General features: G+C 45.2%; 1 protein-coding gene and 1 pseudogene across 1 annotated transcript in view; one reads left to right on the forward strand and one right to left on the reverse strand.

The window, feature by feature from the left end:
* LOC124595076 (single Ig IL-1-related receptor-like) overlaps positions 1–26162 on the reverse strand; it is a 354541-nt gene that overhangs the window by 122189 nt on the left and 206190 nt on the right. The window lies entirely within an intron of this gene.
* On the forward strand, positions 20765–20881 carry LOC124596897 (annotated as a pseudogene).

Below are 26162 nucleotides of genomic sequence, written 5' to 3' on the forward strand. Positions count from 1 at the left end.
CCCCCACTTTCTCTCACGGTACGCCGCCACTCACCCGTCTTCAGTCAACCCCACACTACTCTTACCTTCATCTACAGCCCCCACGATTCCTCACTCACACCAACAGCAAGTGAGCAACAGCACGTGCAGTGTCTAACAGGAAAGGTTATACACTACTGGCCATTAAAATTGCTACACCAAGAAGAAATGCAGATGATAGATGGGTATTCATTGGACAAATATGTTATACTAGAACTGACATGTAATTACATTTTCACGCAATTTGCGTGCATAGATCCTGAGAAATCAGTATACCCAGAACAACCACCTCTGGCCGTAATAACGGCCTTGATACCCCTGGACATCGAGCCAAACAGAGCTTGGATGGCGTGTACAGGTACAGCTGCCCATGCAGCTTCAACACGATACCACAGTTCATCAAGATTGTGACTGGCGTATTGTGACGAGCCAGTTGCTCGGCCACCATCGACCAGACGTTTTCAATTGGTGAGAGATCTGGAGAATGTGCTGGACAGGGCAGCAGTCAAACATTTTCTGTATCCAGAAAGGCCCGTACAGGACCTGCAACATGGGTCGTGCATTATCCTGCTGAAATGTAGCGCTTCACAGGGATCGAATGAAGGGTATAGCCACGGGTCGTAACACATCTGAAATGCAACGTCCACTGTTCAAAGTGCCGCCAATGCGAACAAAAGGTGACCGAGACGTGTAACCAGTTGCACCCCATACCACCATTCTGGGTGATACATCAGTATGGCGATGACGAATACACGCTTCCAATGTGCGTTTACCACTATGTCGCCAAACACGGATCCGACCATCATGATGCTGTAAGCAGAACCTGGATTCATCCGAAAAAACGACGTTTTGCCATTCGTGCACCAGGTTCGTCGTTGAGTACACCATCGCAGGCGCTCCTGTCTGTGTAACCACAGCCATGCTACTGCAAACGTCACGAACTGTTCGTGCAGATGGTTGTTGTCTTGCAAAAGTACCCATCTGTTGGCTCAGGGATCGAGACGTGGCTGCACGATCCGTTACAGCCATGCGAATAAGATGCTTGTCATCTCGACTGCTAGTGATACGAGGTCGTTGGGATCCAGCACGGCGTTCCGTATTACCCTCCTTAACCCACCGATTCCATATTCTGCTAACAGTCATTGGATATCGACCAACGCGAGCAGCAATGACGCGATACGATAAACCGCAATCGCGACAGGCTACAATCCGACCTTTATCAGCGTAGGAAACGTGATGGTACGCATTTCTTCTCCTTACACGCGGCATCACAACGACGTTTCACCAGGAAACACCGGTAGACTGCTGTTTGTGTATGAGAAATCGGTTGGAAACTTTCCTCATGTCAGTACGTTGTAGGTGTCGCCACCGGCACCAACCTTGTGTGAATGCTCTGAAAAGCTAATCATTTGCATATCACAGCATCTTCTTCGTGTCGGTTGAATTTTGCGTCTGTAGGCCGTCATCTTCGTGGTGTAGCAATTTTAATGGCCAGTAGTGTATGTAGTGAATTGTATAAATGTGTCTTATAAGTACTGTACTGTGCAAACAGAGGAAGCCTGGCATACATGAAAAGGACAGAAAAATGAAAGCAACTCAGAAATCGCAGCAATGCATTTTTAAACAGTAGCAGATGCTGCAAGAAAGACGTTCTGTATCACGGTATGGTCTACCGTTAATTTTCCGAGAGCTTCCGTTCCTAGAAGAGTCAACCAGTATGTCGTTTCCTCCTACGCGTATCTCGCGAAAAGACCATGAAGATAAAATTAGAAACATTCGAGCCCACACGGAGTCTAACCAGTAATCGCTCTTTCCGCGAACCACACGCGAGTGGAACAGGAAGAGGGGGCAGTGATAGTTTTACACAAAGCACCCTCCACCATACACCGTCATGTGGCTTGCGGAGTATTGATGTAGAACCGTGTTAGATGCAATATGTGTCACGCAGAGTTTAAAGTGGCAGCTTTATGGGGAGGAGGAGGAGGGGGGGGGGGGGAGACGAGGAGGACTTGGAACTGTGATGGTGTAAGACACCACCTCAGCAAGCAAACAAGGGGTAACCGTTACCAAATGCTTCGTGCACTCCAAAATGGCTTTAAGCACTACGGGACTTAACATCTGAGGTTATCAGTCCCCTAGAATTAGAACTACTTAAACCTAACTAACCTAACACACATCCATGCCCGAGGCAGGATTCGGACCTGCGACCGTAGCGGTCGCGTGGTTCCAGACTGAAGCGCCTAGAAACGCTCGGCCACTCCGGCCGGCCCTAATACGTTTCTCAAATTCGTTTCCATCCGCTCTTGATGGAGAGACATGTGACAGGGGTAGAACTTTGTCGATGGAGAATGAGCAGGACACTTGCCTGGCTCATGCCACCTCCTCGTGCGATTACGCGGGAACTGACGTGCGGATCAACTGCACCGGCAGCAAGAACACTAATTTCCCCCTTTTGTGTCGTCACTTGTTTCCTTCTTTTACGTTGCCTATGTGTTATACTACCACTTTCACGTAACTGGTTGAAGATGTTGCTAAATAACTGCCGAGACGGGTGACGTCTGTTGGGATATTTTGCCGCGTACACCGTACAGGAACAAAGTGCATTCCTCGTACGCTCTGCATACACAATGACCTTGTCGGCTTTTCCTGCATTGCTGAATCCCATCGTCCACTCACGACTTACTGCTTCGACTGTCACACATAAACTGACTAATAAAGAAATGTCGACGTGAAAAACTTTCCAAAATATATTTCGTGAACGATTCGTACTAGAATCCAGGAAATAAACAATAATGATCATCATCATCAGTTATCTGCTACATTAGCAGGTCCTTTCCCTCTCCATTTTCTGCGATCCATTGATTCCCTCTTAAGGCTGCTGTATGTTGCACCGTCCATCATGTCATCCAGTATCTGGAATCTCTTCCTTCCTCGCTTCGTTTTCCGTTCTACATAACCTTCTAAAACTGTTTTTATCAGTCCGTCATTCTTTTTTAATCTATGCCCAATCCAATTTCTTTTTCTTCTCTTTATTACATCTAATAACTGTCTTTTTTCTCCCATTCTTCTCAGTACCTCTTCATTTTTTTCTCTGTCCGTCCAACTTATTCTTTCCATCCTCCGCCATGTCCAGATCTCAAAAGCCTCCATCCTTTCTCTGTCTTTCTTTCTCATAGTCCATGTTTCAGTGCCATATAGAAGAATACTCCATACAAGACATTTTATGAGTTTCTTCCTGAGTTCTCTGTCCAGACCTCTGCAGAAAATTCTCATTTTCTTATAAAACGCCTCTTTCGCCAATGCTATCCTTGTTTTAATTTCTGTGGTGCACTTCCAGTCGGTTCTTTCCTGTTTCCTAGATACTTAAAATTTTGCACCTGTTTTTAATTGCTTATTTCCTCCTAGTGCCAATACTTTTGTTTTATTTGTGTTAATTTTCATTCCATATATTTTTCCGTTAGTTTCAATGGTGTCCACCAAACCCTGTAATTCTTTTTCCGCTGTGGCTAGAAGGACCATGTCATCAGCAAACCTCAAACACCCTACTCTTTTTCCTCCAATTTCTACGCCATTGTCACCTAATGAGCATTTGTCAACCATATTTTCCAAGTAGAGGTTGAAAAGAGTAGGTGATAGGCAGCATCCTTGTCTTTCTCCTTTTCCTAGTCCGATCCAGTTTGTACTTTCTCCTCTCAATTTAACTGAGACTTTTTGATTAAGATATAATGAGTTTACAAGTCTTCTGGTTTTCCAGTCCACTCTCTTTTCCCTCATTATAGTCGCCAGCTTGTCCCAAACCACATTGTGAAATGCCTTTTCTTGATCGATGAAGCACATATATAGGTCTCTTCCTTTTTCAGTAAACCTTTCTCCCAAGATTCGTAGGAGCCGTATTGCATCTCTGGTGCCCGTATTCCGTCTAAAGGTTCAAATGGCTCTAAGCACTATGGGACTTAACTACTCAGGTCATCAGTCCCCTAGAACTTAGAACTACTTAAACCTAACTAAACTAAGGACATCACACACATCCTTGCCCGGGGCAGGATTCGAACCTGCGACCGTAGCGGTCACGCGGTTCCAGACTGTAGCGCCTAGAACCGCTCGGCCACACAGGCCGACTCCGTCTAAAGCCAAACTGTTCCTCGCCAAGATTCTCCTCCATTACTTTTTCAAGTCGTTTATTAATTATTCTTAACATCACTTTGGCTGCATGTGAAATAATGATATTCTATTCTAATTCACCCTAGTTTTATTCAGTTAACGCCAATAGGCATTGTTCCATTTTAGAAAGAGTATGTTTGCACAAAAATACATTGTCTAAGTAATATTGCAATCTATTTATTGACTACCAATACTAGCCCCTGACTACCAGTCCATTCTGTGAAAACCGCACATAACAGCACTTTCCATTTCCGCAATACTTGGGGTGCAAGTTTTCGACTATTCATCCTGTTTACGTGGATGTAGAGGAGTACAGCTGTTGTGTCGCTGGAGTCAATGAGCCGTCAGAGGCCGGCGGACACGGAGTGCCACGTTGAGCATTCGCGGCGCTGGCGCCCCGGCACGCGTGCGCGACGTGACTGGGCTGCCGCCGCAGGCAGCAGTGGCCGCGGGCTGCTTTAAATGCCCGCCGGGCCGGCGCTACGCCGCCCATCGTCGCTCCGTCATCGACGGCTCTCGCCCGCGGCTGCTGTCATCGATACGCCGGCGCGATGCCTTTCCTGCAGTGAAAAAGTTCCTGGCTCGGCATACGTAAGGCGCTAATATACCAGTGATATCTTGTTTTTGTTCCGATGGCAGGCGTTACGTAATAACGTACGTCAATTTCCAAGTAGGTCTGAAGCATAGTTTGGTTCATATAGCTTCTCTTGGAATAGTCGCAGTCCGAAGGAAGACGACAGTTTAATAGGGTAAAGCAAAATTTCTATGTTATAGTTCTACATGTTACTTTTCGACAGTAACAATAATTTTTTTTACAGGGAATGGTCGCCCAGAAAATACTGCCCCACTTTTTTTTCCTCAATCGACAATGACGTTCCGAATGCGAAAAGTTCCGTATGAATTTGAGGCACTGACAAACATAACAGCCCAAAGCGCAGACACACACTGTCCATTGTTGTTGTTCTTGTTTTGATCTTCAGTCCTGAGACTGGTTTGATGCAGCTTTCCATGCTACTCTATCCTGTGCAAGCTGCTTCATCTCCCAGTACCTACTGCAACCTACATCCTTCTGAATCGGCTTAGTGTATTCATTTCTTGGTCTCCCTCTACGATTTTTACCCTCCACGCTGCCCTCCAATACTAAATTGGTGATCCCTTGATGCCTCAGAATGTGTCCTACCACCAGATCCCTTCTTCCAGTCAAGTTGAGCCACAAACTGCTCTTCTCCCCAATTCTATTCAATTCCTCCTCATTAGTTATGTGATCTACCCATCTAATCTTCAGCATACTTCTGTACCACCACATTTCGAAAGATTCTATTCTCTTCTTGTCCAAACTATTTATCGTTCATGTTTCACTTCCACACATGACTACACTCCATACAAAAACTTTCAGAAACGACTTCCTGACACTTAAATCTATACTCGATGTTAACAAATTCTCTTCTTCAGAAACGCTTTCCTTGCCATTGCCAGTCTACATTTTATATCCTCTCTACTTCGACCATCATCAGTTATTGTGCTCCCCAAATAGCAAAACTCCTCTACTACTTTAAGTTTCTCATTTCCTAATCTAATACGCTCAGCATCACCCGACAATTCGACTCCATCCCATTATCCTCGTTTTGCTTTTGTTGATGACACTGTCCATAGGAAAGTGAAAATTAGAAATATCGCCGAGGCAGCTTTCCATGAATGTTCATATACAGGTTGATTCAAAAGACATGTCCCACAAGGCCCGCATCTCGTGGTCGTGCGGTAGCGTTCTCGCTTCCCACGCCCGGGTTCCCGGGTTCGATTCCCGGCGGGGTCAGGGACTTTCTCTGCCTCGTGATGGCTGGGTGTTGTGTGCTGTCCGTAGGTTAGTTAGGTTTAAGTAGTTCTAAGTTCTATGGGACTGATGACCATATATGTTAAGTCCCATAGTGCTAAGAGCCATTTGAACCATGTCCCACAGGACAAATGGGGGGGGGGGATTTACAGGAACTCCACCGCCAAGCTTTCAGAGGTAACAGCATGGACTAAAAAAAAGAGTCACACACGTCCAGGAAAGTAAAACCATAAAGCGCGTACCGTATTAGCGACGAGCACTTTTTCAGTAGATGAGATATGTTTTACACTAGCGAAGATGAGTAAGTGCTCATAGCGCTTAATGCATGCATTTTAGAACCCATGCTTCCTACAATTTTTTACTTTTTAATTTTGCTGCAACTCTTAAAGTTTGTCGATGGAATCACCCTGTACAGAGGCATGACTCTTGAGTCGCCCTGTATATAATGTGGCCCTACAACACAGATAACGCTGGTTCACCATATGATAAACAGATGTCAGGAGGATGCATAAATTTTCCATTCTGAAAATCGACGATGGTGTTCTTTAGGGGCTTATGGTTCTAAGCGCATCAATTCTTCCTGAGTGCACGCACAAAATTTCCTTCTCCTCTAACAGGTAGCGTAGATGTAGCAACGTTACAAAATGAAGGCTGTAAGTGATTGGTGTTACAGGCAGATTTTCACCACTGAATTTCTCACTGTGTAGAAAGAAACGGGGGAAATTCCCAAAGTTTAGGTGTGCCTATTGGACCATTTGCAGTCCACAGGGAGTAGTGCTTATAGCTGGGCACAGAGGTGTGTGGACCATCAGAAGGCGGCTCGGCGGAGCTCCATGACTTGCAGCGAGCTGGGAGGGGGTCATTAACAGCTGTCACACCTCTGGTCGGAGCGTGCTATGGGATGTGACGCATTATTACCCGGCAGCTGGCGCCACTTTGTCAGTCAGTAAAGGAACTGCGGATGCGGATATCCGCGCTCTTGGGTACTCAAAAGTGGGTGCAATATAGGTTCCGTGCTGTCTCATGGTGGAACACAAATCTCACAGAGAAAACAGTTCTTCTGAGTTGTACTAGGTTGTGACAGATGATGACAGCTGGATACACCATTTTGAGTCAGAAACAAAAAGACACTCGATGGAGTCATTTTCACTTTCCACAGAAGGAAAAATTCAAACCAACTGCCTCCGCCAATAAAATCGTGATAACTGTCACAGTCTGATTACATCGATCTGATGACAAGACGTAGTACCATTATCCCTTCCAGACTTGAATTTCTTCTGGGGGAGGGGACATTCTTCTTTATTCTGTAATGTTCCTAGATGATTTTTTAATGCTTTTAGATGCAAGATTTATACAAAAATACGAACCCATCTTCAAAATATCCTTTGCACACTTGGCTTCTTTCTATGGACTAAAAATTAGTTTTGAAATATTCACTGTTGTAATAAATAAAATGATCATGCAATAATTACAACGCAAAATTAACAATAATAATGTTCATTTATACAGCGGAATTTTAACTAACCACCCTCTTCCGTCTATTCTGGCGGTCACAAACTGCTGCGCACTGCTACACTTAGTTTTTAATATTTTTATAGTGAAGCCCAACAGTTGGCAGCACTTGTACATGATAAAAAGAACGCACATTCACTAATGTGTAATTGACGTTTCTAACGAGGAAGAAAATTTCTGTTCCAACTAAAAGATAGTAAAATTTACAATTCTAGCCGGAGGGTCTGAAAGGGTTAATTCGGAGTCATACGCGAACACATTAACCACACTCAAGAAGCGTTTCCAGGGACTTCGGTATGTTTTCATTCGACTCGACACGATAGCACTCCACCTCACGCTTCTTTGAGGACGGGACTTATGAACGTATCACGAAACGGGATTGGACTCGGAATTGGCAAAAAAAAACTGGGTTTGTAGGTAAAACATAATTCTTTCATATGTGTAATTTTGACTGCGTAGAATAAATAACCGTTGAAGAAAAAATGTGGGGCTTACTTTCTTGACGATCCTCTTAGGCGGTAGGAGAGAAAACTTGGATTTCATGGTCGAGCGGCTGCTCATAAGCCACACACCACGCCGATAAATGCCAAATGACGCCTCTCTTAGTGTAAAGGGCATAAACATTGGACGATTGAACAGTGGAAAAACGTTGTGTGGAATGACGAATCACAGTACACAATGTGGCGATCCGATGACAGGGTGTGGGTATGGCGGATGCCCGGTGAACGTCATCTGACAGCGTGTGTAGTGCCAAATTCGGAGGCGGTGGTGTTATGGTGTGGTCGCGCTTTCATAGAGGGATCTTGCACCCCTTGTTTTTTTGTGTGGCCCTAACACAGCAGAGGCCTACACTGATGCTTTAAGCACCTTCTTTCTTCGCAGTGTTGAAGAGATTGCGTCTTTCAACACGATCGAGCACCTGTTCATAATGCATGGCCAGTGGCGCAGTGGTTACACGACAATAACATCCCTGTAATGGACTGGCCTGCACGGAGTCCTGACCTGAATCGTATAGAACACCTTTGGGATGTTTTCGAACGCCGACTTCGTGCAAGGCCTGACCAACCGACGTCGATACCTCTCCTCAGTGCAGCACTCCGTGAAGAATGGGCTGCCATTCCCAAGAAACCTTCCAGCACCTGATTGAGCGTAAGCCTGCGAGAATGAAAGCTGTCATCAAGGCTAAGGGTGGGCTAACATCATATCGAATTCCAGCATTACCGATGGAGGGCGCCACGAACTTGTAGGTCATTTTCAGCCAGGTGTCCGGATACTTTTGATGACATAGTGTATGCGGATAGTAGACTCGATGGCAAGAAAATACTTGTTCACAACACTACACCTTCACACAAACGTGCTTTGACAACATGAAATATTGTGGATTTTAAATCTGTAACATTCACTACATTAACCAAATTTGACATCCACTAATTTCCACCAATAGCCAAACACAAGAAATTGTATTGAATGAAACGAACGGGATATCATTCCATTAATGGGCACCTTCGCAGACCTTGCAGACATACTCCCTGGAAAAATGCCAGAGAAAGTCCATGTACCCGTAACTGAGCTACGTCGTAAAATAAGTAATGTGTTGAGTAAAAATAAGTCTTTCACAGCCACACCCAGAACTTTTCTCCTTGTACTGTACGGTTTATATGTAGGATAGACTTGCAGCACAAATCTTTCACTTTTCGACTGAGTGTACGATGCAGCGCCTTTCATCAACTGGGCCGTTTGAATCCCTCTGGCCCTGTGCAGAGTGTGACTGAAAGGTGACGGATGGAAATACGAAACGCTTTCATAGCTCAAAACTCAATTTCTGTCAACGTGGTTCAAATTTTCAAACATCGATTGCTTGTTTTCTGAGATAATGACTTGCTGAGCTCTTTTTATTCACTTCGCCATGTGATTCTTCTACTGTTTTAAGATGACTGTACTCATTCATTCTGGCTGCTTTCCATTCCCCAGGCAAAGTTAACTTTCACGTGTGTTATACCTCTGTAAAAAGCCATTTGTTTTTCTTGTGGCTGCCTTCAGTCCGAAGACTTGTTTGGCGAAGATCTCCGCGGTAAAATTGGATGACCTGACGGGGACTCGAATCCCGGTCCTCCCAATTGCGAATCGAGGAAGTGAACTACCGTGCCACGTTGTTCCCTTGAGGTAACTGAGGAAATTTACGTAACTGACGAAGGCAAGTAGAGGCCTAACTTGCTTCGAATACGATCCATTTACTTAGGATTTAAATCTTTCGTCTGTATGGTCGATTGCCAGAGGACACTAGCGGAGTTTAATAATGGGGTGTCCCAGAAAAACACCTGCAGGCTTTAGGGGCAGGTTCCTTACACCATATTAAAAAAAAAGTCTAGTGAATATGGGCTCCAAAATGCGTACATTAAGACTTGTTCGTCTTTGAAGACTTGTTCACCTTCGACGCTACGGAATACATCTCTTCTACTTCAGACTCTTTGCTTCCCATATTTTGGGAGGTGGTAGCATGGACCAAAATAAGAAAAAAATTGTAGTTAAGTTCCCCTATACGGAGCTTGCCGACGTTTCTTTGGGACACCCTTTAAGTGTCCTCTAAGGTGCCTTTTTTGACAGCCTATATACAGGGTGTTACAAAAAGGTACGGCCAAACTTTCAGGAAACATTCCTCACACACAAAGAAAGAAAATATGTTATGTGGACATGTGTCCGGAAACGCTTACTTTCCATGTTACAGCTCATTTTATTACTTCTCTTCAAATCACATTAATCATGGAATGGAAACACACAGCAACAGAACGTACCAGCGTTTGACTTCAAACACTTTGTTTCAGGAAATGTTCAAAATGTCCTCCGTTAGCGAGGATACATGCATCCACCCTCCGTCGCATGGAATCCCTGATGCGCTGATGCAGCCCTGGAGAATGGCGTATTGTATCACAGCCGTCCACAATACCAGCACGAAGAGTCTCTACATTTGGTACCGGGGTTGCGTAGACAAGAGCTTTCAAATGCCCCCATAAATGAAAGTCAAGAGGGTTGAGGCCAGGAGAGCGTGGAGGCCATGTAATTGGTCCGCCTCTACCAATCCATCGGTCACCGAATCTGTTGTTGAGAAGCGTAGGAACACTTCGATTGAAATGTGCAGGAGCTCCATCGTGCATGAACCACATGTTGTGTCGTACTTGTAAAGGCACATGTTCTAGCAGCACAGGTAGAGTATCCCGTATGAAATCATGATAACGTGCTTCATTGAGCGTAGGTGGAAGAACATGGGGCCCAATCAAGACATCACCGACAATGCCTGCCCAAACGTTCACAGAAAATCTGTGTTGATGACGTGATTGCACAATTGCGTGCGGATTCTCGTCAGCCCACACATTTTGATTGTGAAAATTTACAATTTGATCACGTTGGAATGAAGCCTCATCCGTAAAGAGAACATTTGCACTGAAATGAAGATTGACACATTGTTGGATGAACCATTCGCAGAAGTGTACCCGTGGAGGCCAATCAGCTGCTGATAGTGCCTGCACACGCTGTACGTGGTACGGAAACAACTCGTTCTCCCGTAGCACTCTCCATACAGTGACGTGGCCAACGTTACCTTGTACAGCAGCAACTTCTCTGACGCTGACATTAGGGTTATCGTCAACTGCCTCGTCCATTGCAGGTGTCCTCGTCGTTCTAGGTCTTCCCCAGTCGCGAGTCATAGGCTGGAATGTTCCGTGCTCCCTAAGACGCCGATCAATTGCTTCGAACGTCTTCCTGTCGGGACACCTTCGTTCTGGAAATCTGTCTCGATAAAAACGTACCGCACCACGGCTATTGCCCCGTGCTAATCCATATATCAAATGGGCATCTGCCAACTCCGCATTTGTAAACATTGCACTGACTGCAAAACCACGTTCGTGATGAACACTAACCTGTTGATGCTACGTACTGATGTGCTTGATGCTAGTACTGTAGGGCAATGAGTCGCATGTCAACACAAGCACCGAAGTCAACATTACCTTCCTTCAATTGGGCCAACTGGGGGTGAATCGAGGAAGTACAGTACATACTGACGAAACTAAAATGAGATCTAACATGGAAATTAAGCGTTTTCGGACACATGTCCACATAACATCTTTTCTTTATTTGTATGTGAGGAACGTTTCCTGAAAGTTTGGCCATACCTTTTTGTAGCACCCTGTATACATGAAGTTAAGAAATTGTACTGTGTAGGCTGCCAAATAATCCGATGGGCGGAGCAAGGAGGACATCAACAGTAGACTAGCGCTTGCGAAATGGCATTCTTGGCCAAGAGTAGTCTACTAGTCACACACATTTGTGGAAGAAATTTCTGAGAATGTAAGTTTGGAACACAGAGTTGTAGTGTACTGAAAATAGACTCTGGGAAAACCGGAACAGAATAGAATCGTAGCATTTGAGATGAGGTGCTACAAAAGAATGTTGAAAATTAGTTGAAGGTAAGGAATAAGGAGATTCTCCGAAGAAGCGGTGAAGAAAGGAATATGTGAAACACACTAACAAGAAGAAGATTCAAATGGCTCTAGGCACTTGGGGACTTAACATCTGAGGTCATCAGTCCCCTAGACTTAGAACTACTTAAACCTAACTAACCTAAGGACATCACACACATCCATGTCCGATGCAGGATTCGAACCGGCGGCAGTAGCAGCCGCTGGTTCCGGACTGAAGCGCCTAGAACCGCTTGGCTACCAAGAAGAAGAGACAGAATGATAGGACACCTGTTACGACATCACGGAGTATCTTCCTTGGTACTGTAGAAGGCAGAAACTGTAGAGGAAGAGAAATATTGGAATACATCCAGCAAATAATTGAGGACGTACGTTGCAAGTGCTGCTCTGAGATGAAGAGGTTGGCACAGGAGAGAAGTTCATGGCAGGCCGCATCAAATCAGTCAGAAGACTGATGACACAAAAAAAGAAATCTCTGCGGTTGTACCTTATATCCCCCGGCTGTGGCGGCGCAGGCGGCTACATTCTTTTCTACTCACTAACAAGCGTAGCGTTTGCGACATGTGAATGTACTGGACATTCATCCTCGTGCGGAGACTGGAGGTATCCCGTCGGGGTGTTGACGTTTCGCCAGTACCGAACAGCTGCTGGCGCGGCTTGCAGCAGACGTACTGCGCGTGCCGTGAAAGTAAACAACAGGCCTACGGGCCAGCAGCGATCAGCATGCGTGGCCTCGTCCCACATGTCTGCCTGCGCTGTACTCAAACCGGGATCTCTCAATGGACGACGGGGTCCGCGCTACGCAATACGACTCGCTGGAGTGACTAGGCCTTAAAAACTTGTGTCACCGTGACTCTCAGCAAAGGAACAAACACAGTTATTTACGTCTAGGACGTGCCGGACTGATATTTTATACAGAACCGTTTTGTTCGTGATAGGTGTTTTGTTGTAGGGCAACCACCACGCGCCACACATCACGCAATGTGCTTCTGTTGTTGCACAGGTCGTTCTCGGACACAATATTTCGTGATTTGCGTTGTAATTTATCCTGGGCGAGATAGTAAAAACATAAGCAGTCAATCTTTTCTCACTTGTCCACTGCGTTTTTCAAATAAGTGCTCCATTATCACACGATATTCGAACCATTTGCAGTTTTCCTGCAACAGTTTATGCTAGCACACCATATTTAGTGTATATTATAGATATTATGAATAAGAGTAATACCGCTACGAACTTACAAAGAAGAAAGACGTTTCGGTAATATAGGCTTCTTGTGATGGTTCAAATGGCTCTGAGCACTATGGGACTGAACATCTGAGGTCATCAGTCCCCCAGAACTTAGAACTACTTAAACCTAACTAACCTAAGGACATCATACACAGCCATGCCCGAGGCAGGATTCGAACCTGCGACCGTAGCAGTCGCGCGGTTCCGGACTGAAGCACCTAGAACCGCTCGGCCACCAACATTCAGAGTACGTCAGTCGTTTGTTCGTTGTTAACGCTTCCGTCGGTGATTATCTGCAATTCTGGAAGAGATTTCACATCGACTGCAAAGCTGAAATGCAAAGCTTGCTATTGTTGGCGACAGCTGTGGCAAAGTGTAGCCCAAGACTATCATATTGGCAGTGGTTATCATACTGGACTCGCATTCGGGAGGCCGACAGTTCAATCCCGCGTCCGGCTATCCTGATTTAGGTTTTCCGTGATTTCCCTAAGTCGCTCCAGGCAAATGCCGGGATGGTTCCTTTGAAAGGGCACGGCCGACTTCCTTCCCCGTCCTTCCCTAACCCGATGAGACCGATGACCTCGCAGATTGGTCTCTTCCCCCAAACAACCCAACCCAACTATCATAATGGGGTTCCGACCTCAGTTCCCGCGCTTGCAGAAAATAATAACGAATTACGGATGGGTCCGCCTTTCTGCAAGTGCACAAATTATTGTTTTGTTTTAACACTCAAACATATTTCACAACAGTTGTGGCATTCTCAGTGAGTTCTTTCTCTTATTTTTTTCTGAAATCCATAATACAGATTATGTTTCGCTTAAGAAATACACTGCTTCGGATTGTGTTGTTATTTATATTATATACGCATTTCACCTTTCATATCACACTCTGTGTGTGCTGTGGCTGCTAACCCAAATTAGTCACAGGTCTAAATTAGTATACCTCATCGTCTGCAAATATGAGGGGTGTTCGGAGATCATGTTTACAAATATAACAACAAAATTCGATGCAAGATATTTCCTAACCTAAACACAATCTTTATGTGCGTATCTCAGAAAAATAAAAGAAAAAACCCACTAGGACGCCACAGTCGTGAAACATGTTTGGGTGTTAAAACAAAATAATAATTTGTGTACTTGCAAAAAGGAGGATCTATCCGTAATTCATTATTGTAGTACATGAGGATGCTGAATAAATTCTGAAACGTGAAACTTTTGACAGCGTTGACCATTTAACCAACATCATAAAATGTATGACAGGTATTATTTCGTGATTTTCTGTTATTTCCGTACTTCCAACGTAAGACTGGTGAGAATGAAATCTTTATGAGAAAATGGAGGACACTTATGTATTTCTGATATCGGTACATTTCAGCAATCCCTATCTGAAGAGCTCACAACAGTAAAATGGAAGATATTATGCCGCATTGTAGCCAAGTAATCAGCGAAAAACCTGGTTCTCCGAAATGAAGCTATCTAGACGTCATACTACTGCTGTGACGCGTATGAGGTTGGACCATGGCTGTTATCCTCCACATCTTTATAGGATGAAAACTCAACCATCCCCATACTGGGGAGTCCAACCAACTGAGATTGCAGGTCTCAACCAGGTGATACTAGGCCGTTCTCGGTATGACAGACAACGCTATGAGTTACTTAAGACCTTGATCAGAGCAAGGAATTCCCCACCCTACGTCTGTGGCGGACCTGTTTCGACGGCTGTCCAAGACAATGTCAGTATTGCCCGTTTCTGCAAGAAGCGGGTATCCAGTTCGACACAAAGGACCCAGGCTCTGAGCACTATGGGACTCAACTGCTGTGGTCACAAGTCCCCTAGAACTTAGAACTACTTAAACCTAACTAACCTAAGGACAGCACACAACACCCAGCCATCACGAGGCAGAGAAAATCCCTGACCCCGCCGGGAATCGAACCCGGGAACCCGGGCGTGGGAAGCGAGAACGCTACCGCACGACCACGAGATGCGGGCTACAAAGGACCCAGCATAAGTAGTTGTGACATATGAACTGTGTTGAGTGTATGAGTGTACAAAGTGTAGCACGAAGTTTACCTGGAATCAATGTAATTTCTAATGTCTATGCTGCGTATAAGGTATTGTGTACCAAATCCTTGAGTTTAAAACTCGCGACATGCTCGCGGAAGGAAGGAGAGCCTTAAACATCAGACACGAAAAGATCTCTGGGTTCATAATTAAAAAAAACTTTCTTACTATGCAATTCCCACTGTGGCAAAGCCACGGGCCCCGCCTTGTCGTCCGCCGCGGTTCTTCCCGTGAAATGGAGCGTACAGCAAACTGAGCAGCGCTGAGCTGGCGGTTGGCAGCCCTGCACCCGTTTCCCGAGGTTTTTCAGGCCGGCGGGAAACACGGTGCTCTTGTTTTCGGCTCGGCCGGCGCTGTTCTCGTTTTATTGTTATGCTGAGCGGCGCGGGACCACTGCGTCACGGCGAGTTACCGGTAAATACGCCGCAATTGCGCGCCGAAAGCCGGTCGAGACGAATCCAAATTACTCCGACGCCGCCTGCGACGAAACGGCGATTGTGCCGCCCGGCCTGCAGCGGGGCGCCCGATCGGGGCCCACCGCACGCTGGGTACAAGCGCCGTAAATAGTTTTCTGAAGGTCACAACAGAATACTTTCCAACCTAACAGGTTTCATTATTGTTATTGCTATTATTATCTTTTTACGGACGCCACATTCTTCTATATCTATACAGATTCACTTAATTTGGCTATGATTATAATACTAAAAGAACTTACGACAGTTCTATTTTCCCGTAATGCCTATGTTGTTCATTCTCACGTCGGCTTGGCATCTAATCGCGTTTGCGCTGAATTCTCGTTTTGAATTTGTTGGTCGTAACTTTTCTATTGATTTTCGGTTTAAGATCATGAGACTACTTTCGAAGTTAAATGTACCACTTTGACTGCAAGATTACGACATCCAGTAGGGGGCCAAGTTATTTTGGAGATGGACATGCGTTGGGCGTTGTATACAAATAAATCTATATTCCGCAAGCCACCTTACTGTTTACAGCGGAGGGTACTTTTCTGTAAATGTGTCGCTTCTCCCTTTTCCAGTCGCGAATGGTTGCTGTGTGGGCCCAAATCTCTGTAATTTTATCTTCATGGTTTTTTCGCGAGACATGTGTAGTATGAAGCAATATATTGGTTGAATCTTCTAGGAACGTACGCTTTCGGAACTTTAACAGTAGGCCACACTGTGTTACAAAACGGGAGCATCTCCGTGACGCTCTCGTGCTCACTAAATGAAAATGTAACCCGAAACGTGCTGCTCTCCTTTGTATCTTCTCTATTTCCTCCATCAGTCCTGTCTGGTATGGATCTCAGACTTACTACCAATATTCAAGTATTGTTCGAAAGAGTGTTTTGTAAGCTGCTTTCTTTGTTGATAGACTACATTTCCGGAGGATTCTGTCAATGAATTTCAGTGTGGCATATGCCTTCCACGGGATTAATTTTATGTGATCGTTCCACTTCAAATCGCTCCGTGTCAACAACGCGAGATTTTTCGAGCTGAACGCGAGTAGAATACAGGAGGGTGACACGAGGGGAGGTAGAGAGAATCTTAACTCAGGAGGTATGGTCTCTGAGAACTTGCAAATGTGTACGTGTGACGCGTCAGGGTGCTGTAGCTGAGGGCTGTCAAGCAGGTGATTTGCTAAAAGCAACAACGAACTATCGGTGGAAACCTGCCATCAGCGCCCGCGACTCAAGAGGACGGCTGCGTAGACCACAAGGCAACAGCCGACGAAGAAAACGTATTTGGCGCACTTACTCCACTACGTGGAATCCACCGTGTAGTTTGAAGGCTAATATTTAACCACCGCTCATGTTTGAGAAAACGCACAAAGCGTAAAGCGTAGCGGCTGCGGGAACCTTTTCGTGGAACTGTCTCTTTCTCTTTTTCTCTCCCCGCCTCCTCCCCCCCCCCCCCCCCCCTCCCACCAAGTTCAACGTAACAACGTTCTTGTGAAAATGGAGTAGCGGATGAGTTGCCTTATCCACGCCAGACGAGAGCCTGTTTCCACACATCTGCTATTTGCTTCCGATAAACACACACACACACACACACACACACACACACACACACACACACACACACAAACAAGCGCGCGCGCGCGCGCGCGCGCTGACACACACGAGCGCAAGCATGCATCACGTTACTGAAGCTGTAAGTAGAATGTACAATAATGGCTGCAACTGGCTGAAAAAAAAAACCTCCTTCTGGACGTAAGCTACCAGTAATGTGAAAACTCATAAAGCTTTTTCAATAAAACAAAAGCTATTAGCATTCTATATCTTTACTCCACACATCTACATTTTTGCAGCGCTCTGTCGCTAGGTGGCTCCGATTTGTAGCGAGTAACACGGCACTGAGTAGTGGAAACAGTGTCGGTGCATGAGAAACATTGCTGTAATCGGGTTTCCAATTCGCTGAGTTCGTCCACGCACGGAGCACCCTGTTCTTCAGCATGACAATGCCAGATCACACACGAGAGCTGCGGCATCTGTTGCAACCCAACCCCTTGGGATCACTTATCATCGATCATCTGCCACGTAGACCCGAATTTGGCCCCATTCGGTTTTCATCTGTTTCCAGAACTTAAAGAACACGTTCGAGGACTTCGATAGTGATGAAGTGGTGCAAACGGAGGCGAAGTTTGTGGATCCATCAACAAGGTAAAAAATTCTACAGTGATGGCATCAATAAACTGGTCTCTCGTGGGGGAAAATGCAGTAACAGAGAGGGTGACTATCTCACTATCTTCATCATTTTCCTTTCAATGGAAATGAGCGTTTGGCGTCATTGGCCGGGAGGCCCCTTACGGGGCAGGTCTGGCCGTCTTGGTGGAGGTCTTATTACATTCGACGCCACATTGGGCGACCTGCGCGCCGTATGGGGATGAAATGATGATGAAGACAACACAACAGCCAGTTCCTGAGTGGAGAAAACCCCGACCCAGCCGGGAATCGAACCCGTGCCCGTAGGACAGCAATCCGTTCCTTTCAATGATTAGGATGTTGCCTACTCAACAGCCTCGGATACGGGTGACTGTGTTAAGGAATAAACAGGTAAAAACGAGGAATAAGGGCATAGAATGTTAATAACGTTTGTCTTATTTAAAAGACATTAAAACATTCACACAAAAAATTCGCAGGCATTACTTTTCAGCACGTACTCGCACATAATCTTCGCAACATACGACTGGTCTTCTTGAACACAAGATAAAAATCCGCAAGGGTAACATAGAAAAGCAAATTTGAAATAAAAGGTATCCGGTTAAGTATAGCTTCGCTATGCAATAGATAATTCCAAAAGTATGATCTTAGAATGAAAGGTAAGAAATCGCAATAAACGGCGAATTAATGAATAAATTGGCGATGAGGCTTTCCCGTCACCATTTACGAGTACGATGTTGGTTGCGTCGTTCATTCACCGCGTATACTGATTGGTCCCTAAATACATATACCATAACAACATAGCCAGCCTAGAAACGCGGCTATGTCACTATGCGAGGGACAAGGCGACCCACTATTCGATCAAGTAAAGTGTGTTTGCAGATCCAGCCAGCAAACAGATATTGGTCGTTCGGGCGAAGGTGGAAGACTAACTGGATTTTGTGGTGTTTGAGAAGGATATGTGCCGTAAATCTGTAGGCAGATACCTCAACCTGCCTATAGATGGTGCCTATTGTATATTCGAGAACTTTCGTGGGTCTGATGTATCGAAATTAGGGTAAAATGTGTGAAACGATGTACCAGTCAGCGAAAAGGTGTACAGTGAGCTTACTGGTACGTGCCAGCAAAATCTGCTTTGTGATGTAACTGCCCGCTCAGTTTCATTTTTTGACAAGTTTGTTTATTTTGCCCGTTCAGTTCAAAAGTGGTCGATGTGAGAACATTTCACTAGCAGTACTGGCAGCGCACCAAACCAACTGGACGATTAACTGGAAAATGGCGTGTTGGTCGCGATGTTTATTCCTTGGCCCATGAGGGGCGGTTTGGCCACTGGATCTATTGTGCCGTGACCGGTATCTGCAGTGAAAACAGGGATCCTGACTTGCAACGAGACGTCCCCAGGCGTGGAATTAATTTTTTGAAACCATATGTTCAGTGATGTGGGTTAGGGCTCCGGGTATAACACCCTGGAGGCAGTCGTCAAAATAGGCCTTTGTTTACGAGAAATTGACGCAAAAACATTTCGGGATTTCACATGATGCTGTAGAGCAGTGGTCGTAAAACTTCTTTACCCAAGAGCCAATGCTGACGTTGTTGGGCGGCACCTGACCGCGTAAGTAACGATGCCATTATTAATTTATAATATATTATGTCCCTAAGGGCGCGAGAAGTTGACTGTCGCTTCCCACATTATTCTCCTACTTCTCCTTACTTTCCTCTTTGTTCGACTTACTCTCAGTCCATATTCTGTTCTCATTAGGCTGTTCATTCCATTCCACACATCCTGCAATTCTTCTTCACTTTCACTGAGGACAGCAATGTCATCAGCGAATCTCATCACTGATATCCTTTCACGCAGAATTTTAATCCAACCCTTGAACCTTTCTATCATTTCCCTCATTGCTTCTACGATGTATAGATTGAATAGTAAGCGCCGAAAGACTACATCCCTGTCTTACACCCTTTTCAACTCGAGCACTTCGTTATCGGTATTCCTTTCTTATTTACCCCTCTTGCTTCTTGTACATTTGTATATTACTTCTTTCCCTACAGCTTATCCCATTCTTGTCAGGACTTCGAACATTTTGCACCATTTGATGTTGACGAAATCTTTTTTCCACTTCGACAAATCCAATGAACGTACAATAATATTATCTTGGAACTCTTCCACTTGGTCTGTGTTTGCATAGAAAAAAGGTAATATCAGAAACTGAGTCCGCCTTGATGCAAAACACCTTGTTACTCGTTTATTTTTTTATTATCCCAAACTAGTTTCGGCGGCAAATGTCACCATCATCAGTGGGGTTTTTTACTCTAAAACATGCAGTAAACAAATACTAAAGGCCGCTCACATGCTCGCAGATGACATGATGTTCGCTAAGTAAAAAGACAGGAACAGGAAAAAAAGAGCACAGAAAATTTGTCGCAAACAGCGCCAATAATTGCCTAAAACATGCTGTAACATACAATAAATAAGGTAGTATGAAAGTATCAATAGAAGACTATATTTCAAAAGACGAACTGTAAAAATGTAATATTGTTTTACTGTCTTTGTACAACCATGCCATTTTCTGCATATTTTAGAGTAAAAAACCCCACTGATGATGGTGATACTTGTCGCCGAAACTAGTTTGGGATAATAAAGAAATAAACGAATAACAAGGTGTTTTGCAGCAAGGCGGACTCAATTTCTGATATTGCCCAATGAACGTATCTTGATTTCTCTTCAGTCTTGCTTCCAGTATCAACGCACAATATTATTGATAGTCTAGGGACCACTTTATGAAGCGTTCCAGTAATTTGTGATGGCCCTGTACACTTTTTGGCAACGGCCTTGCCCCAGTGGATACACCGGTTCCCGTGAGATCACCGAAGTTAAGCACTGTCGGGCATGGCCGGCACTTGGATGGGTGACCATACAGCCACCATGCGCTGTTGCCATTTTTCGGGGTGCACTCGGCCTCGTGATGCCAATTGAGGAGCTACTCGACCGAACTGTAGCGGCTCCGGTCAAAGAAAACCATCATATCAACCGGGAGAGCAGTGTGCTGACCACACGCGTCCTCAACCTAGGATGACACGGCGGTCGGATGATCCCGATGGGCCACTTGTGGCCTGAAGACGGAGTGCTGTACACTTTTTAGAGTCGTATGAAAGCAGTGTGCTTGCACCTGAAGACGCAGCCACGGGGCGTGTTTCCTGGAACCCGCTGGCGGCGCCTCTGTGCCCAGAGGTGCGGCCTTTCCTGCTGCGCTGCGCGCCGATCCGTATCGGTGCGAGTGGAGGCGCCGAGGGCCCATTAACGTATCCAACGGCCATCTGTAGCGCTCCCGAACTGCCGACAGCGGCGGGAACAGGTGTCGGCTGAAATATTGGACCGGTGCGCAACATCCGCTTCGTAACGACGCCTTAATAGCGGCAAAACCACTGCCCCGAACGTGTTCTACCCAAACCCACTCGGCGTTAGCGAGATTTTATCGATACCCACCGGCCTCACGGGAATACGCGACAAAAGCCGTGTAAGCGAGCGCGCTTTCCTGTTGGATACAACACGTGCCCAAAGGCTTTAAGAGCTGGACGTGAAGGGCGGAACAATCACAAATTTAGGTTAATAGAAAGATGATGGCTGATTCTCAAATGTGTATATATCGTACACACTGTGGCGGGTGTTTCTTTGAAGACATACTGTGTTCTTTGAAGACATACTGTGCAAGGTTTTCGTATGTTTTCTGTCATTGTAAACAATTTACCTTCCCTGTACTGGGACAAAGATGATGGGCGCACTGCACGAGTAGTTAGTAAGATCCTTGACATAGTGTTTAGTTTTATCTGTGGTTCACTTGCTAGTCAGCCAGTTGAGGCATAGTACCGAGCAGTTGAGGTTTTCAGATATGAGATCTGTTATTTTTGAATTTAGGAAAAACTGTCTGGAATACTTTATTATGGTTCAAATGACTCTGAGCACTATGGGACTTAACATCTGACGTCATCAGTCCCCATAGACTTAGAACTACTTAAACCTAACTAACCTAAGGACATCACACACATCCACGCCCGAGGCAGGATTCGAACCTGCGACCGTAGCATCCGCGAGGTTCCGGACTGAGCGCCTAGAACCGCGCGTCCACCGCGGCCGGCCTTTATTATGAAGGTGAAAAATAGTTTATAAAGCTATTTCGTTCTTTGTGTCAATGTAGAACATTTTTGGAGGAACTTTTAAAGGTAACCCATGCATGCACAAGAATCAGATGTTTGTTTATCAGAACTACTAATTGAAGGAAATCTTTGCCACTCAGATAACTAATAATATTTAGAATCACTGTTAAGTTGATTTCTTTGTTTTCATGGTGACAAATTGCGCAAATGGTTGTGATGCGCATCATTTCCGTAATGAGACCATTTTGTAATTGTCAGAGTCCTCTCATGCTGTACAGTCCTTTTTGTCCATAATCAGAGTTTCATTTTACAAGATCGATTTTCTTTGAAGTAAAACCCATCTTCACCATTCTTAGTGAAGTTATGAACATTTTGTCGCGTGTGCATTGCACCTCACGCCTCATGCAGCACCGAGTGAGGTGGCGTAGTGGTTAGCACACTGGACTCGCATTCGGGAGGACGACGGTTCAATCACGCGTCCGGCCATCCTCATTTTAGGTTTTCCGTGATTTCCCTAAATCGTTCCAGGCAAATGCCGCGATGGTTCCTTTGAAAGGGCACGGCCGTACCCAACCTAACCCAAACCCCACATCCTGCAACAGATTATTTCAGTTACATGCTTTTCACTGAGCATACAATTACTTTCTTTTGGCAGTTAATCAGATTCACTTAACTATTTCAAATTCTGCATTCCGTTAAGTTTCTTACACGAGGAGAAAATTTTGGAAAACAAAATAGTCACTATTCACAAATACAGACAATTTTTTTTTCTTTTACAAAACTTACAACTATTTCAGTTCACATTTCCGAAATTATGAAACCATTCACTCAGAACGGAGTTGAACAACGAACTGCTGGCAGAAGAACACTACATAATGCTGTAAAAATATCTGAAATACCTACTAGAAGAACTAATTTACTAATCTTCATCATATTGTCGGTTTTAAATTCAATACAGTTAAAATACTGTGCCACTGTCAGACTGCGCATACATAATATCTCTATTCTCGATATTGCATTGACTACAATCACTGTGAAGTAACGTACTTCACCACGTAGATTTCAATACTGAGATTAGTTTCATAATTTCATTTGAATGAAAAAGGTGATTTTTTTCGAAGCTGCTCGCCATCACTGAAAAACATATTTATCAGCAACATACAAACATGAGACAGCCAAAAAAAAAAAGTATACACAAAGTTTCATAATATCGAAAGCTTTCAGTGTATAACTTGTGTTTGACGGCCGGAGTGGCCGAGCGCTTCTAGGCGCTACAGTTTGGAACCGCGCGACCGCTACGGTCGCAAAAATTCAAAAATGGTTCAAATGGCTCTGAGCACTATGGGACTTAACATCTATGGTCATCAGTCCCCTAGAACTTAGAACTACTTAAACTTAACTAACCTAAGGACATCACACAACACCCAGTCATCACGAGGCAGAGGAAATCCCTGACCCCGCCGGGAATCGAACCCGGGAACCCGGGCGCGGGAAGCGCTACGGTCGCAGGTTCAAATCCTGCCTCGGGCATGGATGTGTGTGATGTCCTTAGGTTAGTTAGGTTTAAGTAGTTCTACGTTCTAGGGGACTGATGACCAAAGAAGTTCCATAGTGTTCAGAGCCATTTGAACCATTTTATAACTTGTATTTACTTTGTGACACAGACTGGCAGTAACGTTTAATACATACATCAAAAAAAGTTTTGCATCATCGCGGTTCCCAGAACTCATGAAGATAGACGTTGACTGTCGATATTGTATCACCGAGACAGTCCCTTTGACTGTTCATAGATGTCACTAAACCCGTCAAAAGAAGTAAACAACCATGCATGAGCAGCGACTATTAGACGCAGGGGGTCCGACAGGCGATCAGTTCCAGTCTTTCCACCAGGAAGGGAGTACACGGCTCGTGTTGTCTGTAGTTCAACCATGCCTAGAGGATCAGTACCGCGGTTCGATAGCGTCCGCATTGTTTGTGCCAAGAAGCTCTCTCAACAAGGGAAGTGTCCAGGCGTCTCAGAGTGAACCAAAGCGATGTTGTTCGGACATGGAGGAGGTACAGAGAGACAGAAACTGTCGATGACATGCCTCGCTCAGGCCGCCCAAGGGCTACTGCTGCAGTGGATGACCGCAAACTACGGATTATGGCTCGGAGAAACCCTGACAGCAATGCCACCATGTTGAATAATGCTTTTCGTGCAGCCACAGGACGTCGTGTTACGACTCAAACTGTGCGCAATAGGCTTCGTGATGCGCAAATTCACGCCCGACGTCAATGTCGAGGTCCATCTTTGCAACCACACCATGCAGCGCGGTACAGATGGGCCCAACAACATGCCGAATGGACCGCTCAGGATTGGAATGAGGTTTTCTTCACCGATGAGTGTCGCATTTGCCTTCAACCGCACAATCGTCGGAGACGTGCTTGGAGGCAACCCTATCAGGCTGAACACACTGCTGTTTTGGGGGGGCATTATGTGCGGCCGACGTACGCCGCTGGTGGTCATGGAAGGCGCCGTAACGGCTGTACTATACGTGAATGCCATCGTCCGACCGATAGCGGAACCATATCGGCAGCATATTGGCGAGGCATCCGTCTTCATGGGCGACAATGCGCGCCCCCATCGTGCACATATTGTGACTTCCTTCAGGATAACGACATCGCTCGACCAGAGTGGCCAACATGTTCTCCAGACATGAACCCTTCGAACATGCCTGGGATGACTCGAAAAGGGCTGTTTATGGACAACATGACCCACGAACCACGCTGAGGGATCTACGCCGAAACGCCGTTGAGGAGTGGGACAATCTGGACTAACAGTGCCCTGATGAACTTGTGCTTAGTATGCCACGACGAATACAGGCATGCATCAATGCAAGAGGACGTGCTACTGGGTATTAGAGGTACCGGTGTGTACAGCAATCTGGACCTCCACCTCTGAAGATCTCGGTGTATGGTGGTGCTACATTCAATGTGTGATTTTCATGAGCAATAAAAAGGGCGGAAATGATTTTTATGTTGATCTTTATTCCAGTTTTCTGTACAGGTTCCGGAACTTACGGAACCGACGTGATGCAAAACTTTTTTTGATGTATGTATTTCTGGCCTCTGCGGGAACATTCTATTCGTTGGCCTGTGCTAAGACAATTGCAGCAAATACATTATTCAAAATACAGGTAAATATAATTAACTATGCAGATTTGTTATTTAACTATGACAAACTGCATCTAAACGACACGCTTTTCATAGATCATCATTGCGCCGTACCACTGAAACGGTTTAGTATCATGCCTAGACGTCAGGACGCCTTTAACTATCAATATGTAGTTTTCTGTCATTTAACTATAACAAGTCTTAACTGAACGACACGTTTTCGAGATAACCTCAATTTGCTGATGCTTTGAAATAGCTCATAATCATACCACACAGTCTTTAATTAATTTAAAAAAATGGTCACGTTTCTGTCCACGAGACGTGCCAGATTCTTCAGTTCACGCCCCACAGTGTAGTGGAACGTGGAGTCCCACGCTGTGACGTCGTTCGCTCCTCGTCCATGTGAGAGGACAGTTTAGGATGGGCGCTAATTCGACGGGCGAAAAACATTAAAACCGAATGTTACGACTGAAAGTAACCACGAACAAAACACAATCCGTTCGAACGACAACACGATTAAACAATCCCAAGTCAAAGTCTGGGCCAAGAAAGCGAGATAACAGTTTTATTCGGACATCGGCGTGACGGAGACTCCAATGGTCAGATAACAATCCAGCGGCTGGGCATTCATTCCCTGTAGAGTGTCAACGGCCGTCTCCATCTGTTTTTTGGGCGGACGCATGGAGTCGAAAATGGAGCTATGTGCCGCCACAAAGATACTATCGTCACCACTGTCTCTATATCGCTGGAATAGCGAGATATTACAGTAGCGGCAGACAAATGCAAAATTGGTTGTACTGCCAATAAAGAGAATACATATACCTAGTTAGCTATGATAGCACACGCGGATCTTATTTATAGTGGAAACGTCATGATGTCAAATAGTACTATGTTACCTGTATTAGTGTGTGTA

Source organism: Schistocerca americana, chromosome 2 (assembly GCF_021461395.2).
Source record: "Schistocerca americana isolate TAMUIC-IGC-003095 chromosome 2, iqSchAmer2.1, whole genome shotgun sequence".
NCBI lineage: Eukaryota > Metazoa > Arthropoda > Insecta > Orthoptera > Acrididae > Schistocerca > Schistocerca americana.